The sequence below is a fragment of the Eubalaena glacialis genome, chromosome 12, assembly GCF_028564815.1.
Source record: "Eubalaena glacialis isolate mEubGla1 chromosome 12, mEubGla1.1.hap2.+ XY, whole genome shotgun sequence".
Lineage (NCBI taxonomy): Eukaryota > Metazoa > Chordata > Mammalia > Artiodactyla > Balaenidae > Eubalaena > Eubalaena glacialis.
The window spans coordinates 89,422,317-89,447,108 of NC_083727.1; the positions used below are offsets into that span (position 1 = coordinate 89,422,317).

A 24,792-nucleotide genomic window follows, 5' to 3' on the forward strand; every position below is an offset into this window, starting at 1 on the left:
TTGAAAAAAAAAAGAAGTTTGCCTCATACTTATTCTGAAGTATATCTGTCTGAAGAGAATCATAATACTTTGAAATTTCGTTAAGATTAAGAGCAACCACCTATCTTTCACTTTTTCGATTATGAAACATTTATTCAATACCTTATATTTGCTATAAAATAGCCCTGTAAATTTGGCTAGACCATAGGCCTTGCTGCCAAGACCTTTGCAAATCAGAAGGAGTAAAGGAAGTAATTTATGGAGAAGTAAGGGAAAGGAAGAAAGACTTCATTCTAGAGAAGGTAAAAAATACTAGCTACTGCAGAGAATACGTGAACGTGTATGACTTGTTCATAATACAACCACTAGAGCTATTAGATTTGAGCAGATGACTGATTTAGAGGAATACTGAAAAATAAGTTTATAAAAGTAGGTAGAAAACAATTGTATAAATACTCAAATGCTAGAAAAAAAGGAGACTGTGTTTAACTGCATTAGTAAAATAGAAAAAACTAAACAGTGGATGAAGATTTGCTATGTCAAACAATAGCAAAATTAACAACAGCTAAAATTAATTGAATGTTTATTATCTGTCTGTCATTTTACTAAGTATTTAGCATGGACTATTTCATTTAATTCACAGAAAGACCCATGAAATTAGTATTTATAATTATCAAAATTTTACAGATCAGAAACTAAAATATACAAAACTTAAAGAATATTCTAAAAGTCAGAGAGGCAGGGAGTTCTAAAGATGGTCTTGGAAAACAAGTCTGCTGAAGTCTAATAGCCATGTTCTACTAACCAAACGTGGGATACATTTCCTATCTCATTCATTCTACACAGCAAGAGGGAAGGTGTGCTATATTTCCTTCATTCTGTAGATGAAGTAACCAAAGATTATATGGCTAAAATATGTATTTCAATCTTATAGAATCTAATGACCAAATTTATATAACTCTCAAGTTCATCCCTCTGCTATGTAACATAAACAAAAATAATGTAATTAGAGACTTTTGAGAAAGAAAGTAGCATTTACAAAGGTATATTTAGAAAATTAACTTGGTTGTACTAGGTAAAATTATTTGGGCAAGACATAACATATTTGTCATATCTACTCCATTCTTTTTCCCCAAAAGGTCAGCTTCTTGACAGTGCTCCATTTACCAAAGCTGTCTCATTTAAAACTGTAAATTTCATTTACAAATAATTAACATATTACGTAAAGTGGAGTTAGGATCACTTTGCCGGAAATTGAAGTTTATGCCTAATTATACATACTTGATGCTTAAAATGAGATGTATTTACCTGAAGATCATTGTTTAGAGTCCCTTTAAAGTTACCTGATTCACCATAAAGAGAGAAAAATCTTGGAGATTAAAAAACAAAACAAAACAAAAAAACGAAAGAGCACACAAGAGAAATACTGACACCTGTGATTGTGGTAGTGGTGGAAGAGCTTTTTATGGATTGAACTCACAGAAAAAAATGTAAAACTGTATAAAAACACCCAAGCAAAAACTACAAAAAGTCCTTGATATATATGTATATATATATGTATATAAATTCATATATATACATATATATGTGTATATATATATATACACATACATATATAAACAGGAATTAATCTGAGGAACAGAGAGAAGAACGACTGAACTAAAGGGAACAGAGCCAGAGTGACAAGTAGGAAAATAATAAGGTGTCTATTATATTTTCAATTGTAGAAGGAAAGAAGAGCGATTTTGGCAGTTAAAAAAAATAATTTAGGGGTCTGGGCAAGATGGCAGAAGAGTAAGACGCGGAGATCACCTTCCTTCCCACAGATACATTAGAAATACATCTACACGTGGAACTGCTCCTACAGAACACCCACTGAACGCTGGCAGAAGACGTCAGACCTCCCAAAAGGCAAGAAACTCCCCACGTACTTGGGTAGGGCAAAAGAAAAAAGAAATAACAAAGACAAAAGAATAGGGATGGGACCTGCACCAGTGGGAGGGAGCTGTGAAGGAGGAAAGGTTTCCACACACCAGGAGCCCCTTCGCGGGCAGAGACTGCGGGTGGCAGAGGGGGGAAGCTTCGGAGCCACGGAGGAGAGCGCAGCCACAGGGGTGCGGAGGGCAAAGTGGAGAGATTCCCGCACAGAGGCTCGGCGCCGACCAGCACTCACCAGCCCGAGAGGCTTGTCTGCTCTCCCGCCGGGGTGGGCGGGGGCTGGGAACTGAAGCTCAGGCTTCGGTCGGATCCCGGGGAGAGGACTGGAGTTGGCGGCGTGAACACAGCCTGAAGGGGCTAGTGCACCACAGCTAGCCGGGAGGGAGCCCGGGAAAAAGTCTGCAGCTGCCGAAGAGGCAAGAAACTTTTTCTTGCCTCTTTGTTTCGCGGCGCGCAAGGAGAGGGGATTCAGAGCGCCGCCTAAACGAGCTCCAGAGACGGGCGCGAGCCGCGGCTATCAGCGCGGACCCCAGAGACGGGCATGAGACGCTAAGGCTGCTGCTGCCGCCACCAAGAAGCCTGTGTGTGAGCACAGGTCACTCTCCACACTGCCCCTCCCGGGAGCCGGTGCAGCCCGCCACTGCCAGGGTCCCATGAGCTGGGGACAACTTCCCTGGGAGAATGCACGGCGCGACTCAGGCTGGTGCAACGTCACACCGGCCTCTGCCGCTGCAGGCTCGCCCTGCCTCCTCCGTACCGCTCCCTCCCCCCGGCCTGACTGAGCCAGAGCCCCCGAAGCAGCTGCTCCTTTAACCCCATTCTGTCTGGGCGGGGAACGGACACCCTCAGGCGACCTACACGCAGAGGTGGGTCCAAATCCAAAGCTGAACCCCAGGAGCTGTGCAAACAAAGAGAAAGGGAAATCTCTCCCAGCAGCCTCAGAAGAAGCGGATTAAAGCTCCATAAACAACTTGATGTGCCTGCATCTGTTGAATACCTGAATAGACAACGGATCATCCCAAATTCAGGAGGTGGACTTTGGGAGCAGGATATATTAATTTTTCCCCTTTTCCTTTTTTTGTGAGTGTATATGTGTATGCTTCTGGGTGAGGTTTTGACTGTATAGCTTTGCTTTCACCATTAGTCCTAGGGTTAGGTCCGTCCGTTTTTTTGTGTTTTTTTTTACTTAAAAAATATTTTTTTCCTAATAAATGATTTCTTAATAATTTTTTCCTTATTTTCTATTTTTAAAAATTAAAAAAAATTTTAATAAGTTTTTTCATATTTTTTATTTTAAAAAATTAAAAATTTTTTTCTTAATAAATTTTTTTCTTATTTTTTATTATAAAAAATTAATAAATCTATTTTTAAAAATTAAAATTTTTTTCTTAATAAATTTATTCTTAATAATTTTTTTTCTTATTTTTTATTATAATAGCTTTATTTTATTTTACTTTATCTTCTTTCTTTCTTTATTTCTATTTTTTCTCCCTTTTATTCTGAGCCGTGTGGATGAAAGGCTCTTGGTGCTCCAGCCAGGCATCAGGGCTGTGCCTCTGAGGTGGGAGAGCCAACTTCAGGACACTGGTCCACAAGAGACCTCCCAGCTCCACGTAATACCAAACGGTGAAAATCTCTCAGAGACCTCCATCTCAACATCAAGACCCAGCTTCACTCAACGACCAGCAAGCTACAGTGCTGGACACCCTATGCCAAACAACTAGCAAGACAGGAACACAGCCCCATCCATTAGCAGAGAGGCTGCCTAAAATCATAATAAGGCCACAGACACCCCAAAACACACCACCAGATATGGACATGCCCACCAGAAAGACAAGATCCAACCTCATCCACCAGAACACAGGCACTAGTCCCCTCCACCAGGAAGCCTACACAACCCACTGAACCAACCTTAGCCACTGGGGACAGATACCAAAAACAACGGGAACTACGAACCTGCAGCCTGTGAAAAGGAGACCCCAAACACAGTAAGATAAGCAAAATGAGAAGACAAAAAAACACACAGCAGGTGAAGGAGCAGGGTCAAAACACACCAGACCTAACAAATGAAGAGGAATTAGGCAGTCTACCTGAAAAAGAATTCAGAATAATGATAGTAAAGATGATCCAAAATCTTGGAAATAGAATAGACAAAATGCAAGAAACATTTAAGAAGGACGTAGAAGAACTAAAGAGGAACCAAGCAACGATGAAAAATACAATAAATGAAATTAAAAATACTCTAGACGGGATCAATAGCAGAATAACTGAGGCAGAAGAACGGATAAGTGACCTGGAAGATAAAATGGTGGAAATAACTACTGCAGAGCAGAATAAAGAAAAAAGAATGAAAAGAACTGAGGACAGTCTCAGAGACCTCTGGGACAACATTAAACGCACCAACATTCGAATTATAGGGATCCCAGAAGAAGAAGAGAAAAAGAAAGGGACTGAGAAAATATTTGAAGAGATTATAGTTGAAAACTCCCCTAATATGGGAAAGGAAATAGTTAATCAAGTCCTGGAAGCACACAGAATCCCATACAGGATAAATCCAAGGAGAAACACGCCAAGACACATATTAATCAAACTATCAAAAATTAAACATAAAGAAAACATATTAAAAGCAGCAAGGGAAAAACAACAAATAACACACAAGGGAATCCCCATAAGGTTAACAGCTGAACTTTCAGCAGAAACTCTGCAAGCCAGAAGGGAGTGGCAGGATATACTTAAAGTGATGAAGGAGAAAAACCTACAACCAAGGTTACTCTACCCAGCAAGGATCTCATTCAGATTTGATGGAGAAATTAAAACCTTTACAGACAAACAAAAGCTGAGAGAGTTCAGCACCACCAAACCAGCTTTACAACAAATGCTAAAGGAACTTCTCTAGGCAAGAAACACAAGAGAAGGAAACCACCTACAATAACAAACCCAAAATATTTAAGAAAATGGGAATAGGAACATACATATTGATAATTACCTTAAATGTAAATAGATTAAATGCTCCCACCAAAAGCCACAGACTGGCTGAATGGATACAAAAACAAGACCCATATATATGCTGTCTACAAGAGACCCACTTCAGATCTAGAGACACATACAGACTGAAAGTGAGGGGATGGAAAAAGATATTCCATGCAAATGAAAATCAAAAGAAAGCTGGAGTAGCAATTCTCATATCAGACAAAATAGACTTTAAAATAAAGACTATTACAAGAGACAAAGAAGGACACTATATAATGATCAAGGGAACGATCCAAGAGGAAGGTATAACAATTGTAAATATTTATGCACCCAACATAGGAGCACCTCAATACATAAGGCAAATACTAACAGCCATAAAAGGGGAAATCGACAGTAACACAATCATAGTAGGGGACTTTAACACCCCACTTTCACCAATGGATAGATCATCCAAAATGAAAATAAATAAGGAAACACAAGCTTTAAATGATACATTAAACAAGATGGACTTAATTGATATTTATAGGACATTCCACCCAAAAACAACAGAATACATATTTTTCTCAAGTGCTCATGGAACATTCTCCAGGATAGATCATATCTTGGGTCACAAATCAAGCCTTGGTAAATTTAAAAAAATTGAAATCATATCAAGTATCTTTTCCGACCACAACACTATGAGACTAGATATCAATTACAGGAAAAGATCTGTAAAAAATACAAACACATGGAGGCTACACAATACACTAATTAATAACGAAGTGATCACTGAAGAAATCAAAGGGGAAATCAAAAAATACCTAGAAACAAATGACAATGGAGACACGATGACCCAAAACCTATGGGATGAAGCAAAAGCAGTTCTAAGAGGGAAGTTTATAGCAATACAAGCCTACATCAAGAAACAGGAAACATCTCAAATAAACAACCTAATCTTGCACCTAAAGCAATTAGAGAAAGAAGAGCAAAAAACCCCCAAAGCTAGCAGAAGGAAAGAAATCATAAAGATCAGATCAGAAATAAATGAAAAAGAAATGAAGAAACAATAGCAAAAATCAATGAAACTAAAAGCTGGTTCTTTGAGAAGATAAACAAAATTGATAAACCATTAGCCAGACTCATCAAGAGAAAAAGGGAGAAGACTCAAATCAATAGAATTAGAAATGAAAAAGGAGAAGTAACCACTGACACTGCAGAAATACAAACGATCATGAGAGATTACTACAAGCAACTCTATGCCAATAAAATGGACAACCTGGAAGAAATGGACAGATTCTTAGAAATGCACATCCTGCCGAGACTGAACCAGGAAGAAATAGAAAATATGAACACACCAATCACAAGTACTGAAATTGAAACTGTGATTAAAAATCTTCCGACAAACAAAAGCCCAGGACCAGATGGCTTCACAGGCGAATTCTATCAAACATTTAGAGAAGAGCTAACACCTATCCTTCTCAAACTCTTCCAAAATATTGCAGAGAAAAGAACACTCCCCAACTCATTCTACGAGGCCACCATCACCCTGAAACCAAAACCAGACAAAGATGTCACAAAGAAAGAAAACTACAGGCCAATATCACTGATGAACATAGATGCAAAAATCCTCAACAAAATACTAGCAAACTGAATCCAACAGCACATTAAAAGGATTATACACCATGATCAAGTGGGGTTTATTCCAGGAATGCAAGGATTCTTCAATATACGCAAATCAATCAACGTGATACATCATATTAACAAATTGAAGGAGCAAAACAATATGATCATCTCAATAGATGCAGAGAAAGCTTTTGACAATATTCAACATCCATTTATGATAAAAGCCCTGCAGAAAGTAGGCATAGAGGGAACTTTCCTCAACATAATAAAGACCATATATGACAAACCCACAGCCAACATTGTCCTCAATGGTGAAAAACTGAAACCATTTCCACTAAGATCAGGAACAAGACAAGGTTGCCCACTCTCACCACTATTATTCAACATAGTTTTGGAAGTGTTAGCCACAGCAATCAGAGAAGAAAAAGAAATAAAAGGAATCCAAATCGGAAAAGAAGAAGTAAAGCTGTCACTGTTTGCAGATGACATGATACTATACATAGAGAATCCTAAAGATGCTACCAGAAAACTGCTAGAGCTAATCAATGAATTTGGTAAAGTAGCAGGATACAAAATTAATGCACAGAAATCTCTTGCATTCCTATGTACTAATGATGAAAAATCTGAAAGTGAAATTTAGAAAACACTCCCGTTTACCATTGCAACAAAAAGAATAAAATATCTAGGAATAAATCTACCTAAGGAGAAAAAGACCTGTATGCAGAAAATTATAGGACACTGATGAAAGAAATTAAAGATGATACAAATAGATGTAGAGTTATACCATGTTCTTGGATTGGAAGAATCAACATTGTGAAAATGACTCTACTACCCAAAGCAATCTACTGATTCAATGCAATCCCTGTCAAACTACCGCTGGCATTTTTCACAGAACTAGAACAAAAAATTTCACAATTTGTATGGAAACACAAAAGACCCCGAATAGCCAAAGCAATCTTGAGAACGAAAAATGGAGCTGGAGGAATCAGGCTCCCTGACTTCAGACTATATTACAAAGCTACAATAATCAAGACAGTTTGGTACTGGCACAAAAACAGAAATATAGATCAATGGAACAGGATAGAAAGCCCAGAGATAAACCCACGCACATATGGTCACCTTATCTTTGATTAAAGAGGCAAGCATATACAGTGGAGAAAAGACAGCCTCTTCAATAAGTGGTGCTGGGAAAATTGGACAGGTACATGTAAAAGTATGAAATTAGAACACTCCCTGACACCGTACACAAAAATAAACTCAAAATGGATTAAAGACCTAAGTGTAAAGCCAGACACTATCAAACTCTTAGAGGAAAACATAGGCAGAACACTCTATGACATAAATCACAGCAAGATCCTTTTTGACACAGCTCCTAGAGAAATGGAAATAAAAACACAAATAAACAAATGGGACCTAATGAAACTGAAAAGCTTTTGCACAGCAAAGGAAACCATAAACAAGACCAAAAGACAACCCTCAGAATGGGAGAAAATATTTGCAAATGAAGCAACTGACAAAGGATTAATCTCCAAGATTTACAAGCAGCTCATGCAGCTCAATAACAAAAAAACAAACAACCCAATCCAAAAATGGGCAGAAGACCTAAATAGACATTTCTCCAAAGAAGAGATACAGATTGCCAACAGACACATGAAAGAATGCTCAACATCATTAATCATTAGAGAAATGCAAATCAAAACTACAATGAGGTATCATCTCACACCGGTCAGAATGGCCATCATCAAAAAATCTAGAAACAATAAATGCTGGAGAGGGTGTGGAGAAAAGGGAACACTCTTGCACTGTTGGTGGGAATGTAAATTGATACAGCCACTATGGAGAACAGTATGGAGGTTCCTTAAAAAACTAAAAATAGAACTACCATACGCCCCAGCAATCCCACTACTGGGCATATACCCTGAGAAAACCATAATTCAAAAAGAGTCATGTACCAAAATGTTCATTGCAGCTCTATTTACAATAGCCAGGACATGGAAGCAATGTAAGTGTCCATCATCAGATGAAAGGATAAAGAAGATGTGGCACATATATACAATGGAATATTACTCAGCCATAAAAAGAGATGAAATGGAGGTATTTGTAATGAGGTGGATGGAGTTAGAGTGTGTCATACAGAGTGAAGTAAGTCAGAAAGAGAAAAACAAATACAGTATGCTAACACATACATATGGAATCTAAGGGAAAAAAAAATGGTCATGAGGAACCTAGTGGCAAGACAGAAATAAAGATGCAGACCTACTAGAGAATTAACTTGAGGATATGGGGAGGGGGAGGGGTGAGATGTGACAGGGTGAGAGAGTGTCATGGACATATATACACTACCAAATGTAAAATAGATAGCTAGTGGGAAGCAGCCGCATAGCACAGGGAGATCAGCTCGGTGCTTTGTGACCACCTAGAGGGGTGGGATAGGGAGGGTGGGAGAGAGGGAGATGCAAGAGGGAAGAGATATGGGAACATATATATATGTATAACTGATTCACTTTGTTATAAAGCAGAAACTAACACACCATTGTAAAGCAATTATACTTCAATAAAGATGTTTAAAAAAAATAATAATAATTTAAAATAGTGGCTTAGGGGAGGAGCTTCAAGATGATGGAAGAGTAAGACACGGAGATCACCTTCCTCCCCACAAGTACATCAGAAATACATCTACATGTGAAACAACTCCTACAGAACACCTACTGAACGCTGGCGGAAGACCTCAGACATCTCAAAAGGCAAGAAACTCCCCATGTACCTGGGTCGGGCAAAAGCAAAAAGAAAAAACAGAGACAATAGAATAGGGACAGGACCTGCACCAGCGGGAGGGAGCTGTGAAGGAGGAAAGGTTTCCACACACTAGGAGCCCCTTCGTGGGCGGAGACTGCGGGTGGCGGAGGGGGGAACCTTCGGAGCCACGGAGGAGAGCGCAGCCACAGGGGTGCGGAGGGCAAAGTGGAGAGATTCCCGCACAGAGGATCAGTGCCGACCAGCACTCACCAGCCCGAGAGGCTTGTCTGCTCACCCGCCGGTGTGGGCGGGGGCTGGGAGCTGAGGCTCGGGCTTCGGAGGTCAGATCCCAGGGAGAAGACTGGGGTTGGTGGCGTGAGCACAGCCTGAAGGGGTTAGTGCACCACGGCCAGCCAGGAGGGAGTCCGGGAAAAGGTCTGGAGCTGCAGAACAGGCAAGAGACTTTTTCTTGCCTCTTTGTTTCCTAGTGCGCGAGGAGAGGGGATACAGAGCACCACTTAAAGGAGCTCCAGAGATGGGCACGAGACGTGGCTATCAGCACAGACACCGGAGACGGGCATGAGATGCTAAGGCTGCAGGAGTCTGTGCAGCCCGCCACTGCCAGGGTCCCGTGATCCAGGGACAACTTCCCTGGGAGAACACACGGCACGCCTCGGGCTGGTGCAACTTCACGCCAGCCTCTGCCACCACAGGCTCGCCCTGCACCCGTACCCCTCCCTCCCCCCTGCCTGAGTGATCCAGAGCCCCCGAATCAGCTGTTCCTTTAACCCCATCCTGTCTGAGCAAAGAACTGACGCACTCAGGCAACCTACAAAAAGAGGCGGGTCCAAATCCAAAGCTGAACCCCGGGAGCTGTGCGAACAAAGAAGAGAAAGGGAAATCTCTCCCAGCAGCCTCAGGAGCAGAGGATTAAATCTCCACAATCAACTGGATGTACCTGCATCTGTGGAATACCTGAATAGAAAACGAATCATCCCAAATTGAGGAGGTGGACTTTGGGAGCAACGAGATATATATATATATATATATTTTTCCCCCCCTTTTTCTCTTTTTGTGAGTGTGTATGTATATGCTTCTGTGTATGATTTTGTCTGTATAGCTTTGCTTTTACCATTTGTCCTAGGGTTCTGTCTGTCTGTTGTTTTGGAGTTTTCTTATTACTTAAAATTTTTTTTTTCTTAATAATTACTTTTTATTTTAATAACTTTTTTATTTTATTTTATTTTATCTTATTCTGTCTTTCTTTCTTTTTTTCTCCCTTTTATTCTGAGCCGTGTGGAGGACAGGCTCTTGGTGCTCCAGCCAGGCATCAGAGTTGTGCCACGGAGGTGGGAGAGCCAAGTTCAGGACACTGGTCCACAAGAGACCTCCCAGCTCCACATAATATCAAACAGCAAAAATCTCCCAGAGATCTTCATCTCAAAGCCAAGACCCAGCTTCACTCAATGACTAGCAAGCTACAGTACTGCACACCCTATGCCAAAAAACTAGCAACACAGGAACACAACCCCATCCATTAGCACAGAGGCTGCCTAAAATCATAATAAGGTCAAAGACACCCCAAAACACACCACCAGATGTGGACCTGCTCACCAGAAAGACAAGATCCAGCCTCATCCACCAGAATAGGCACTAGTCTCCTCTACCAGGAAGCCTACACAACCCACTGAACCAACCTTAGCCACTGGGGACAGACACCAAAAACAATGGGAAATACAAACCTGCAGCCTGCTAAAAGAAGACCCCAAACACAGTAAGTTAAGCAAAATGAGAAGACAGAGAAACACAGAGCAGATGAAGGAGCAAGGCAAAAACCCACCAGACCTAACAGATGATGAGGAAATAAGGAGTCTATCTGAAAAAGAATTCAGAATAATGATAGTAAAGGTGATCCAAAGTCTTGGAAATAGAATGGAGAAAATACAAGAAACATTTAACAAGGGCCTAGAAGATCTAAAGAGCAAACAAACAGTGATGAACAACACAATAAATGAAATTAAAAATTCTCTAGAAGGAATCAATACCAGAATAACTGAGGCCAAAGAACGGATAAGTGACCTGGAAGATAAAATAGTGGAAATAACTACTGCAGAGCAGAATAAAGAAAAAAAGAATGAAAAGAATTGAGGACAGTCTCAGAGACCTCTGGGACAACATTAAACGCACCAACATTCAAATTACAGGGGTCCCAGAAGAAGAAGAGAAAAAGAAAGGGACTGAGAAAATATTTGAAGAGATTATAGTTGAAAATTTCCCTAATACAGGAAAGGGAATAGTTAATCAAGTCCAGGAAGCATAGAGAGTCCCATACAGGATAAATCCAAGGAGAAACATGCCAAGACACATATTAATCAAACTATCAAAAATTAAATACAGAGAACAAATTTTTAAAGCAGCAAGGGAAAAACAACAAATAACACATAAGGAAATCCCCATAAGGTTAACAGCTGATCTTTCAGCAGAAACTCTGCAAGCCAGAAGGGAGTGGCAGGACATATCTAAAGTGATGAAGGAGAAAAACCTACAACCAAGATTACTCCACCCAACAAGGATCTCATTCAGATTTGACAGAGAAATTAAAACCTTTACAGACAAGCAAAAGCTAAGAGAATTCAGCACCAGCAAACCAGCTTTACCAGAAATGCTAAAGGAACTTCTCTAGGCCTGAAACACAAGAGAAGGAAAAGACTTACAATAATAAACCCAAAACAATTAAGAAAATGGTAATAGGAACATACATATCAATAATTACCTTAAATGTAAATGGATTAAATGATCCAACCAAAAGACATAGATTGGCTAAATGGTTACAAAAACAAGAACCATATATATGCTGTCTACAAGAGACTGACTTCAGAACTAGGGACACATACAGACTGAAAATGAGGGGATGGAAAAAGATATTCCATGCAAATGGAAATCAAAAGTAAGCTGGAGTAGCAATTCTCTTATCAGAAAAAAAAAGACTTTAAAACAAAGACTATTAGAAGAGACAAAGAAGGACACTACATAATGATCAAGGCTTCAAACCAAGAAGAAAATATAACAATTGTAAATATTTATCCACCCAACATAGGAGCACCTCAATACATAAGGCAAATACTAACAGCAATAACAGAGTTAAGCAACAGTAACACAATCATTGTAGGGGACTTAAACACCCCACTTTCACCAATGGACAGAGCATCCAAAATGAAAATAAATAAGGAAACACAAGCTTTAAATGAAACATTAAACAAGATGGACTTAATTGATATTTATAGGACATTCCATCCAAAAACAACAGAATACACATTCTTCTCAAGTGCTCATGGAACATTCTCCAGGATAGGTCATATCTTGAGTCACAAATCAAGCCTTGGTAACTTTAAGAAAATTGAAATCTTATCAAGTATCTTTTCTGACCACAACGCTATGAGACTTGATATCAATTACAGGAAAAAATCTGTAAGAAATACAAACACATGGAGGCTAAACAACACATTACTTAATAACCAAGAGATCACTGAAGAAATCAAAGAGGAAATCAAAAAATACCTAGAAACAAATGACAATGAAAAGATGATGACCTAAAACCTATGGGATGCAGCAAAAGCAGTTTTAAGAGGGAAGTTTAGAGCAATACAATCCTACCTTAAGAAACAAGAAATATCTCGAATAAACAACCTAACCTTACACCTAAAGCAATTAGAGAAAGAAAAACAAAAAAAACCCAAAGTTAGCAGAAGGAAAGAAATCATAAAGATCAGATCAGAAATAAATGAAAAAGAAATGAAGGAAATGATAGCAAACATCAATAAAACTGAAAGCTGGTTCTTCAGAACATAAAAAAAAAAAAAATTGATAAATGATTAGCCAGACTTGTCAAGAAAATAAGGGAGAAGACTCATATCAACAGAATTAGAAATGAAAAAGGAGAAGTAACAAGAGACACTGCAGAAATACAAAGTATCATGAGAGATTACTACAAGCAACTATATGCCAATAAAATGGACAACCTGGAAGAAATGGACAAATTCTTAGAAATGCACAACTTTCCGAGACTGAACCAGGAAGAAATAGAAAATATGAACAGAACAATCACAAGCACTGAAATTAAAACTGTGATTAAAAATCTTCCAACAAACAATAGCCCAGGACCAGATGGCTTCACAGGCGAATTCTAGCAAACATTTAGAGAAGAGCTAACACCTATCCTTCTCAAACTCTTCCAAAATATAGCAGAGAAAAGAACACTCCCCAACTCATTCTACAAGGCCACCATCACCCTGATACCAAAAACAGACAAAGAGGTCACAAAGAAAGAAAACTACAAGCCAGTATCACTGATGAATGTAGATGCAAAAATCCTCAACAAAATACTAGCAAACAGAATCGAAAAGCACCATTAAAAGGATCATACACTATGATAAAGTGGGGTTTATCCCAGGAATGCAAGGATTCTTCAATATATGCAAATCAATCAACGTGATATACCATATTAACAAATTGAAGGAAAAAAACCATTTGATCATCTCAATAGATGCAGAGAAAACTTTCAACAAAATTCAACACCCATTTATGATAAAAACCCTGCAGGACGTAGGCATAGAGGGAACTTTCCTCAACATAATAAAAACCATATATGACAAACCCACAGCCAACATTGTCCTCAATGGTGAAAAACTGAAACCATTTCCACTAAGATCAGGAACAAGACAAGGTTGCCCACTCTCACCACTATTATTCAACATAGTTTTGGAAGTTTTAGCCTCAGCAATCAGAGAAGAAAAAGAAATAAAAAGAATCCAAATTGGAAAAGAAGAAGTAAAGCTGTCAACTGTTTGCAGATGACATGATGCTATACATAGAGAATCCTAAAGATGCTACCAGAAAACTGCTAGAGCTAATCAATGAATTTGGTAAAGTAGCAGGATACAAATTTAATGCACAGAAATCTCTTGCATTCCTATACACTAATGATGAAAAATCTGAAAGTGAACTCCCATTTACAATTGCAACAATAAGAATAAAATATCTAGGAATAAAGCTACCTAAGGAGACAAAAGACCTGTATGCAGAAAATTATAAGACACTGATGAAAGAAATTAAAGATGATATAAATAGAAGGAGAGATATACCATGTTCTTGGATTGGAAGAATCAACATTGTGAAAATGACTCTACTACCCAAAGCAATCTACAGATTCAATACAATCCCTCTCAAACTACCCCTGGAATTTTTCACAGAACTAGAACAAAAAATTTCACAATTTGTATGGAAACACAAAAGACCCCGAATAGTCAAAGCAATCTTTGACTGTGAGAAGGAAAAACAAAGCTGGAGGAATCAGGCTCCCTGACTTCTGACTATACTACAAAGCTACAGTAATCAAGACACCATGGTACTGGCACAAAAACAGAAATATAGATCAATGAAACAGGATAGAAAGTCCAGAGATAAACCCACACACATACGGTCACCTTATCTTTGATAAAAGCGGCAAGCATATACAGTGGAGAAAAGACAGCCTCTTCAATGACTGGTGCTGGGAAAACTGGATAGCTACATGTAAAAGAATGAAATTAGAACACTCCCTAACACCATACACAAAAATAAACTCAAAATGGATTAAAGACCTAAATGTAAGGTCAGACACCATCAAATTCTTAGAGGAAAACACAGGCAGAACACTCTATGACATAAATCACAGCAAGATCCTTTTTGACCCACCTCCTAGAGAAATGGAAATAAAAACAAAAATAAACAAATGGGACCTAATGAAACTTAAAAGCTTTTGCGAAGTAAAGGAAACCATAAACAAGATGGAAAGACAACCCTCAGGATGGGAGAAAATATTTGCAAATGAAGCAACTGACAAAGGATTAATCTCCAAAATTGACAAGCAGCTCATGCAGTTCAATTTTAAAAAAACAAACAACCCAATCCAAAAATGGACAGAAGCCCTAAATAGACATTTCTCCAAAGAAGATATACAGATTGCCAACAAAGAAACGAAAGGATGCTCAACATCATTAATCATTAGAGAAATGCAAATCAAAACTACAATGAGATATCATCTAACACCAGTCAGAATGGCCATCATGATAGTGAGGTGGATGGACCTTGAGACAGTCATACAGAGTGCAGTAAGTCAGAAAAAGAAAAACAAATACCATATGCTAACACATATATATGAAACCTAAAAAAAAAAAAAAAAATATGGTCATGAAGAACCTAAGGGCAGGATGGGAATAAAGATGCAGACCTACTAGAGAATGGACTTGAGGATACAGGGACAGGGAAGGGTAAGCTGGGACAAAGTGAGAGAGTGGCATGGACATATATACACTACCAAACGTAAAATAGATAGCTGGTGGGAAGCAGCTGCATAGCACAGGGAGATCAGCTCGGTGCTTTGTGACCACCTAGAGGGGTGGGATAGGGAGGGTGGGAGGGAGGGAGATGCAAGAGGGAAGAGATATGGGGACATATGTCTATGTAACTGATTCCCTTTGTTATAAAGCAGAAACTAATGCACCATTTTAAAGCAATTATACGCTAATAAAGATGTTTAAATAAATAAATAAATACATTCAATTGGAAACATAAAAAATAAAAATAAAAAAGTAAAAGATAAAAAAAATAAAATAGTGGCTTAAAGCTTTCCAAATATAGTTAAAAAATTACCTTTCAAATGCAAAAACCTTGGCAGTCTCCATGTAGAACGAATACAACAAAAATCACTGTTAGGCAAAGCATAGTCAGTATTCAAAATATAATATCATTAAATCAGCTAGAGAAAAAATGACATACTTGAGGAAAAAATAATGCAAATAATAATTGACTTTTTATGAGAAGCATTGAAGGCCAGAGGACAGGAGTATCAAGTCAATGAATTGCTTCTGTATTAAAACCAGTAAACATGAGTACATTAAACCCAAAATCAGTAGAGAGAATAATAAGAAGAAATGAGTGAAATAGAAAACAATAGAGGAAATTAGCTAAGTTAATGTTTGGTACATTGAAAAGATCAACAATATTAAGAAAATCCTAAGATGCTGATAAAAGAAAAAGGACTATCATGAATGAAATAATGGACATTACTTCTGATCCCACAGATATTAAAAGAGCAATAAGATAATATTATGAACATTATGCCCAAAGTCCAACAACTAATATGTTACAAAAAACTTCCTTGAATGGAACAACTTCTGAAATCTGACAAGAATTGGAAAATATTAATGTATCTGCCTGTGTTAAAATAATTCAATTTTATCCAAAATTTTACAATAAATATATTACAGTTTAAGTTATTTCACTAATGAGTGATATCAAACATTTCGGGAAGAAATTCATACCAAATTTATACATCTTTTCAAAATGTAGAGTCCAGGTTAACCATTATGTATCAACATAAAGAAATAATTCTAGAAAATGAAAGATCAATATCCTACATGAATATAACCGAAAAAAAATTTAACGAAATATTACCAACTAAACACAGAGCATGTAAAAATAATAATTTATCATGTCCAATTGAGTTATAGCCCAGGAATGCAAGGTTGGTTTAGATATGAAAATCTGTAATTCATTAATTAACTGAAGACATTAGAAAACCATAAAATTAACTTGAGACATCATAAAATCATCTCAATAGGTGCAGTGAAAACATTGTCAAAATTCATTGTCCAATCCTCATAAAAATTATCAACAGACTATAACTAGAAAGAGACTCTCTTTATTTGACAACAATGTCTATGTAAAACATACAGCTAACATTAGACTTGATGAAATACCGAATACTTAACATCAAGAAAAATGTAAAAAGCGTATGAAAAGATACCTGACATCACTAATTATTAGAGAAATGCAAATCAAAACTACAATGAGGTATCACTTCACACCAGTCAGAATGGCCATCATCAAAAAATCTGTGAACAATAAATGCTAGAGACGGGGTGGAGAAAACGGAGCCCTCCTATGCTGTTGGTGGGAATGTAAACTGGGACAGACACTATAGAGAACAGTGTGAAGGATCCTTAAAAACCTAAAAATAGAGCTACCATATGATCCAGCAATCCCACTCCCGGTCATATATCTGGAGAAAACCATAATTCGAAAAGATACATGCACCCCAATGTTCATTGCAACACTATTTACAATAGCCAGAACATGGAAGCACCCTAAATGTCCATCAACACAGGAATGGATAAAGAAGATGTGGTACATATATATAATCACATATTACTCAGCCATAAAAAAGAATGAAATGAAGCCATTTGCAGCAACATGGATGGACCTAGAGATTCTCATATTGAGTGAAGTAAGTAAGACAGAGAATGATAAATATCATATGATATCGCTTATATGTGGAATCTTTAAAAAAGCGTACAAATGAACTTATCTACAAAACAGAAATAGAGTTACAGAAGTAGAAAACAAACTTATGGTTACCAGGGGTAAGGGTGGGGGAGGGATCAATTGGAAGATTGAGATTGACATAAACACACTACTATATATAAAATAGATAACTAATAAGGACCTACTGTATAGCACAGGGAATTCTACTCAATACTCTGTAATGGCCTATATGGGAAAATAATCTAAAAAAGAGTGGATATATGTACATGTATAACAGATTCACTTTGCTGTACACCTGAAACTAACACATTGTAAATCAACTATATTCCAATAAAAATTAAAAAAAAAAAGAAAAAGTGAAGGATGCCCCCTTTGTTATTAAACATTGTATCTGAGGACCTAGCCAGGACAATAAGATAATCAAATAAAATCATAAGTATTATATTAGAAAGGAATATATAAAAAGAACTTTATTTACAAACAATAAAATTGTTTAGACAGAAAATCCTAAGGAATCTCAGGGAATAATTGGAACTAATAAAGGCATTTAGCATGAACTTAGGGTACATGGTAATTATATGTCTATATATAACAGCAAATAATTAGAAAAAATTTAAAACAATTATACTATCATCAGAAATATTAAAATACTTTAAAATTTAACCAAATCATTTTAATGTGCAATTCCCTTCCTCTGAAAAATATAGCATGTTCCTGAGAGATTAGTAAAGTCCTAAATAATTAGAGCCATATATCATGCTCATAGATTAGAAAATTGAATATTAGTAAGTTGTTGTCCTCCCAAAATTGAACAATAGATTCAAAACAGTCCAAATTAAAACACTAGCAGAAATTTTTAGATAAAATTTCAAGTTATTCTAAGATTTATATGGAAAAGCACAGGATATAGAATAACCAAAACAATCTTGATTAAAAAAAAAAGAAGTTGAAAAACTCATACTACATGACCTCAAGTTTCATTATATATCTATACAAATCAAGAGAGGGTGTTATTGGCTCAAAGGAGGACAGACAGATTGATGGAATAGAATAGAGAATGTAGAAATGGACACACACATATATGCTTCATTGGTTTTTGACAATGATGCCAAACAAATCCATGGGTAAAGAGAGTTTTCCTCAATTTTGCTGAATAACTAGATCTCTTTATGTGAGAAAGAAAAAGAACGTTGATTCTATCTGAATCACAAAACTTAACTTTGAATAAATCATCAACCTAAACAGAGAGGCTAAAACTGTAAATCTTTTAGGAGAAACATAGGAGAATATCTTTATGTCTTTGGGATATGCAAATTTTTCCTAAAGAAACATAACACCCACTAAACATAAAAATTAAAAAAAAATTATAAATTGGACTTCATCAACTTATAAAACATCTGCTCATCAAAATACATGGATTAAAAGATGAAAAGACAAGCCACAGGCTGAAAGTATTTGTAATACCTGTATACTAATTACTTATATCAGGATATATAGAAGTTTTCTACACATCAATAAAGAGAGACAACTTAAAGATGACAAAATGAGTAAGTCATATTCGTTCTCAAGGTCTATAGGATACTACACAAATTACACTGACACTGCACCATTATTATTTAGTTATCTTTTCACTGAATAAACTAGCGATACAGCATAACATTGGTTTAAGATCAGTGTCACTACAGTAAAATAATCCAAGTTTTGACTCTATTTCGAACATTTCCTCAAGAAGTAAAATAGAGATGAGATTATTTCATGGACTTGTTTTCTGATAAAAAGAAAGGCACATTAAAAAAAAAAAAAAGACAAAAAAAAGGCACATAATAAATAGTAGTTAATAAATGTTCTATTTATTGAATAATAATGAGAGGGCATTCAAATTGGCACAACATATATCTTTCATTAATTTAGCTAAATTATATGCTTTATTGAGCATTCAAGACTTTTCGTTTGTAATCAATTTATACTCTCATTCATTAACACAATATATAAAAAAAATGATCATCCTGAGATCTCATAGTTATCAATAAGTACCACTTATTAAATGAATAATATATACCAGATACTTAGTTGGCACACAAATTGTCTTGAGACAATTTACAGTGGGATGGGGAGCAGTTGAATGCATTGTTTTACCAATCAGTCAAAGGAGAATTTATCACATTGGAAGGACACGCAAAAAAACAGAAGGCACAAAGGAAGCTTCAGTCCATCAGGCTGGAGTAGGGTAGCAAAGGAAACCCTTCCTATTAGTAATTAGATACAGAGCCTTTGCTTTTCTGGTGTTATGTTACTGTGGATTATGCTGTGCTTGGAAATATGGGTCACTATCAGTGCTGATAGTGATTGCAGTGACCAGAGAATCAAGAACAAAAATACAACAAAGTAAGGTGTGATGATGTAAATAACAATCCCAAGTACATAAAAGCCTTCCTAGTCAACACCTAAGAACATTATGTGCATTGTTAAGTGTGTAGCTTGTGTAACTATTTGCCGTAATTTTAACTCTAAGTTGTATGAATGCTAAGCCATAGAGTTGATTGTACCTGTAGTGTGCCTATTGGCTCCTGTGACATGATTCATTATCCACAATACTTAACAAATTACACTTATGAGAGCAGGACTAGTTCAGTTCTCTACCTGGCAGGGGGTTAGAGCTAGGGTGGAGTGGACTGAGATCCGTTTTCTAGCCTCTACCAGAACTGAGTTTCAAATAGGATTAAAGTTCAATTATTAAAAATGAATATATATATATATCTGATTTAGCTCCTGCTAGCTTTCCTTTCCATGGACAAAATACTATTCTCCATAAATTCTACCCACTGGTAGGGATTTTGAAAATGAGGGAATTTACTTTACCTTGAAAGCTTTTCTGCCTTCTTTCTGCTTTAAACTGCTAATGAAATGTCTTACAGTAATCTTCACTCATCAGATTAGACCTCTTATCAGTCAGAATGATACCTGGGGTTATCACATCCTGAAAAATAATTATTCCTCCAATGCAATGCTGTGTTTTCCAAAAATCATTCATCTTGGGTATAGAGATCACAGCATGCCTTGCAAATAAACTTTCTTGAATCCTGAAACTAAAATTATTTTTTTGCAGCTGTAACTTATTCTTAAATTAAGACTGTGAGCTTATTTTCTGACAATCACTTGTTCCTATATCAAAATCATATCTGAAAAGTTTTGAAAATACGGAACTGACCAGGAGAATTTTAATAGTTCCTTGAATTACTCCAAAAATACATGAAATTTTTTTTGCAATAAACCTTATAAAGTTATAAAATTAGAGAAGGTCATTTTATAATAGATACATAAATCTTGTATAACATTTTCTAGTTTGGAATTACAATGAAGAATACATTTTCATACAGTTTTAGATTAGATCTTTACTTCTTAATTTTACTTTTATAAGGTTTGTGATTGTAGTTTTACCTCATGGCTAATTATTCTTTTTTTTTTTAACATCTTTATTGGAGTATAATTGCTTTACAATGGTGTGTTAGTTTCTGCTTTATAACAAAGTGAATCAGCTATACATATACATATATCCCCATATCTCTTCCCTCTTGTGACTCGCTCCCTCCCTATCCCACCCCTGTAGGTGGTCACAAAACACCTAGCTGATCTCCCGGTGCTATGCGGCTGCTTCCCACTAGATATCGGTTTTACATTTGGTAGTGTATACTTTAACACAATATTTAAGGTGTCTTAAAAATCAGGAATCTGTTTTTCCTAAATTATCACTAGTTTTAAAATACGATTGATGTATTCCACCTTATTTCTTTGCCACCTTGATTTAAATTTGCATTAGATATAGATTATTAAACTGCTACTAGCATGATAGCTATACCTTTCCAAAAGACATGAGTTCCAAAATTCCCAGTCTGGAGTGAAATTCAAGAGCAGTGAGACTTTAACATAAAAGTTAATTTATGTAATAATAACTGATTAATAAGGCATTGGAAATACAAAGTTTATGACTTTTAATATGACTCTTTGGAAAACTATAATCTCAATTTATTTGTGAATCCTGCTTCATATATCAGATAATATGTAGTAATATGCACAGATCATCACACTGAGCAAAAAGATTATACATATATTAGTTCCTAAAGGTTTTTGAAGAAATTAATTAGAAAGTATGTATAAGATAATTGCATAGATAGAAGGATAGATACATAGATAGATGTTTGATAGATACCTACATACATACGTACATGCATGCATACATACGTACTTTATAAGTTTTAAAAAGGTGATACTTCCTGCACATTTTTGGCTAAGGCTTTAAGTCACAGAATAATACAATACATACCAAAAAAAAAAAAAACTCTATCTATTATAGTTACTAGGTCTTCTAATAGAGTCATCATCCTATTTTGTCCACAATAACACAAGTTTATGCTCATGGAGTGTAGGACACTATTTCTGAGATATAAATTTTCCCCAATTATCAAATGACCATTTGTCCTGCATTTTCTAACCAAGTAATATTATTCACAGTTGCATTAAAGTAAAAAAATGGGTTTGATATATCTCTACTTTGTACTTTAGATTCAGCCATGGTCTTTTCTAGGATACATAAGCAGTATTTTATTTTAACATGAGGACAAACTTGCAAGTTAACCAGTGATAACTACCTCTCTTTTCTCAGTCTTTTTCAGATACAAGGGGTATTATATCTCTCATATAGGGCCACTTGTGAATTTTGAAAACCAAGCTGCCACAAACAGTCGCCTCCTTCTTAGCTTGGAGGAGAAAGATCTAAAGCTGCTCACTGCAAGTAAGCTGGGTCAGTGGGACCACAGGAAATTATGGATTATGTCTATGTTTTATATGAGAGACAAACTGAGGACAAACATTCCTGTCATGGAGTTTGTAGAGAGTCTATATGTCCTTGCTATAGAGTTGATCGTTTGTTGTATGGTATAAATCAGGGGTTAGTAAATTACAACTGTGAGTGAAATATGACCTTCCACCTGATTTTGTAAATAAAGTTTTATTGGAACATAACAAAATTCATACATTTATGTACTGTCTATGGATGCTTTCACACTACTAACTCAATAGTAGAGTTGAGTTACCTTGACAGATACCATATGGCTCAGAAAGTATAAAATATTTACTATCTGATCCTTTTCAGAAAAAAGTTTGCCATCTTCTGGTATAAATATACAACTACTGTATTTTATTGTTTTCTGATATTTATTTCTTATTTTACAATGAATATTTTAAATGCAATGATATCAAAAAATTAAATTTTTAATAAAAAGTATGTTTCAAATTTGTTTCCCTAGAAAGTTGGTAATGAATATGGAGTTTACTCCTAAACTATGTCACTTTAATGATCCACCACTGAGTATGTTGACATCACTGACTACATGAAACCAGAAGACACGTTTTAGTTCAAAAACCATCAGCATCTATTTAAATGTTAGTAATTATTTTAAAAGACTCCCTCACATTGATGAGTTAAGTTCAGGTAAAGAAGGTATTCTTACATATCACTCTGTGAAGCATGTATTTTCACTTAGATCACACGACTATAGCAAAATTATTTTCCTAATTTTCTATTGCAAGTTTCTCTGTACATACTAAAAGTAAAGCGATTGTTATAAATGTGTTGGCTCAGTTAGCAGAATAAATTGACACAAAGATAAAAGATACCAGCCTATACTAGTAAAATCAGAGGTTTCAAATACATAATCAGTTTATTTCAATAATAGTTTTGTTCTGTTGGAGGCAAGGTATCTGACAATATTAGGAATGCTATTGAAAATTCGCTAAAAATGCTCAAAGATAAAGTTATGTGCTCTTGTGCTAAAATTATAAGTATAAATTTTGTTAAGTTTATAATGATATATACATTGTTTTATCAAGTTGAGAAAAGGATGAAAAAAATGTACTTGGAATTTATTGTGGTTCATACATAATTCATAGTTTAAAAGCAAACCAGTTGTGATGCTCACACAAGTGGAATAGAATGTATAGTTGCAAAATTTACAAATAATTTAAAATATTCACAGGACAACAGACTAAAATTTTTGGAATAAAGCTGATATTGAAAATAATGTAACATAGCAAAATGTGCTTTCTTTTGCTGCTGTCCATTAACATTTAAATTTTATAAATGTTTAAACATGTGAAGAATGACTTTGAAAATAAATCCAGTATTTCAGGGAGGTTTTGGCATCTTAGTGAAAATGTTGTAAGTTTTGGTTGCATCTCATTCAAAATCAGTTACAAACATTTAATCAAAAAAACAATAAATCAAGAACAAAAGACTGGTTTTTGAAAGTTTTAGTGAAATGTACTTATTTTAAAAAAGACATTAAAACTTATTCCTACACAATACAGTGAAAAACTTAAACTCAATGAATTCAAAAGTGCTCGAGATCATAAATGTTATAACTAGGCTTTGGAATAGCTGGACTTATGGGGAACAACATTTGACAGAAATCCTATATTTCACAGATTATTTTTTGTGCTAGGACATAGTGGAAATCAATTGAAGCACCTAAATTTTGCCAAACATTCAAAGGAATCATACATAGAGACCATTTATTTCATGAGGATTCTCTTTGAAAATGTTTGTCAAAAAATAATTTTGAATAGAATAAAATATAGCTCCTATGGACATACTTTATTGATGTATTTTATACAAAAAAATATAATTGGGAATACTTAACATTTAGCAGATTTTCCTTTGAGATTAGCAAGAACCTCAAAATATGTTCAGTGAAAATGTCTTCAGTTAAGACGGAACAGTTAGGAGAAGAGTCAACTGAAGGCATTAAATGACTTCATATTTATTAATCATAAATGCAACTTTGAAGAGGGTACAGATAGCTTTATAAAAAAATTACAATTATAAGACAATATTGAAAAAATACTCATTCCTCAGAAAAATAAGTGTAAATATAGTTTCTGCTTATATTATTTTGTAATGTTTCAGATAATCAATATAAAGTATGTTTTAAAATGTCCTTCTGATTTGCAGAGACCAAGTTACAATTATTTTCTTTGGAAGGAATTTTAGAAATTAATTTTTTGAATAGAGCTACGTTATTTGTCTGCCTATTTAATGAAACCAATTTGCCAAAGAATAAATAAATATTTCAAATATTATATATTTGTAACTCCTTTTAGCTACCTCTTTTGTTCAAAAATGCCATGGTTTGGAAGATAAATTATATA

General features: G+C 35.8%; 1 protein-coding gene across 1 annotated transcript in view; it reads right to left on the reverse strand.

Moving 5' to 3' along the window:
* Window positions 1-24,792, reverse strand: part of EYS (eyes shut homolog) — a 1,734,738-nt gene that overhangs the window by 1,704,657 nt on the left and 5,289 nt on the right. The gene's annotated exons all lie outside the window — the stretch shown is intronic.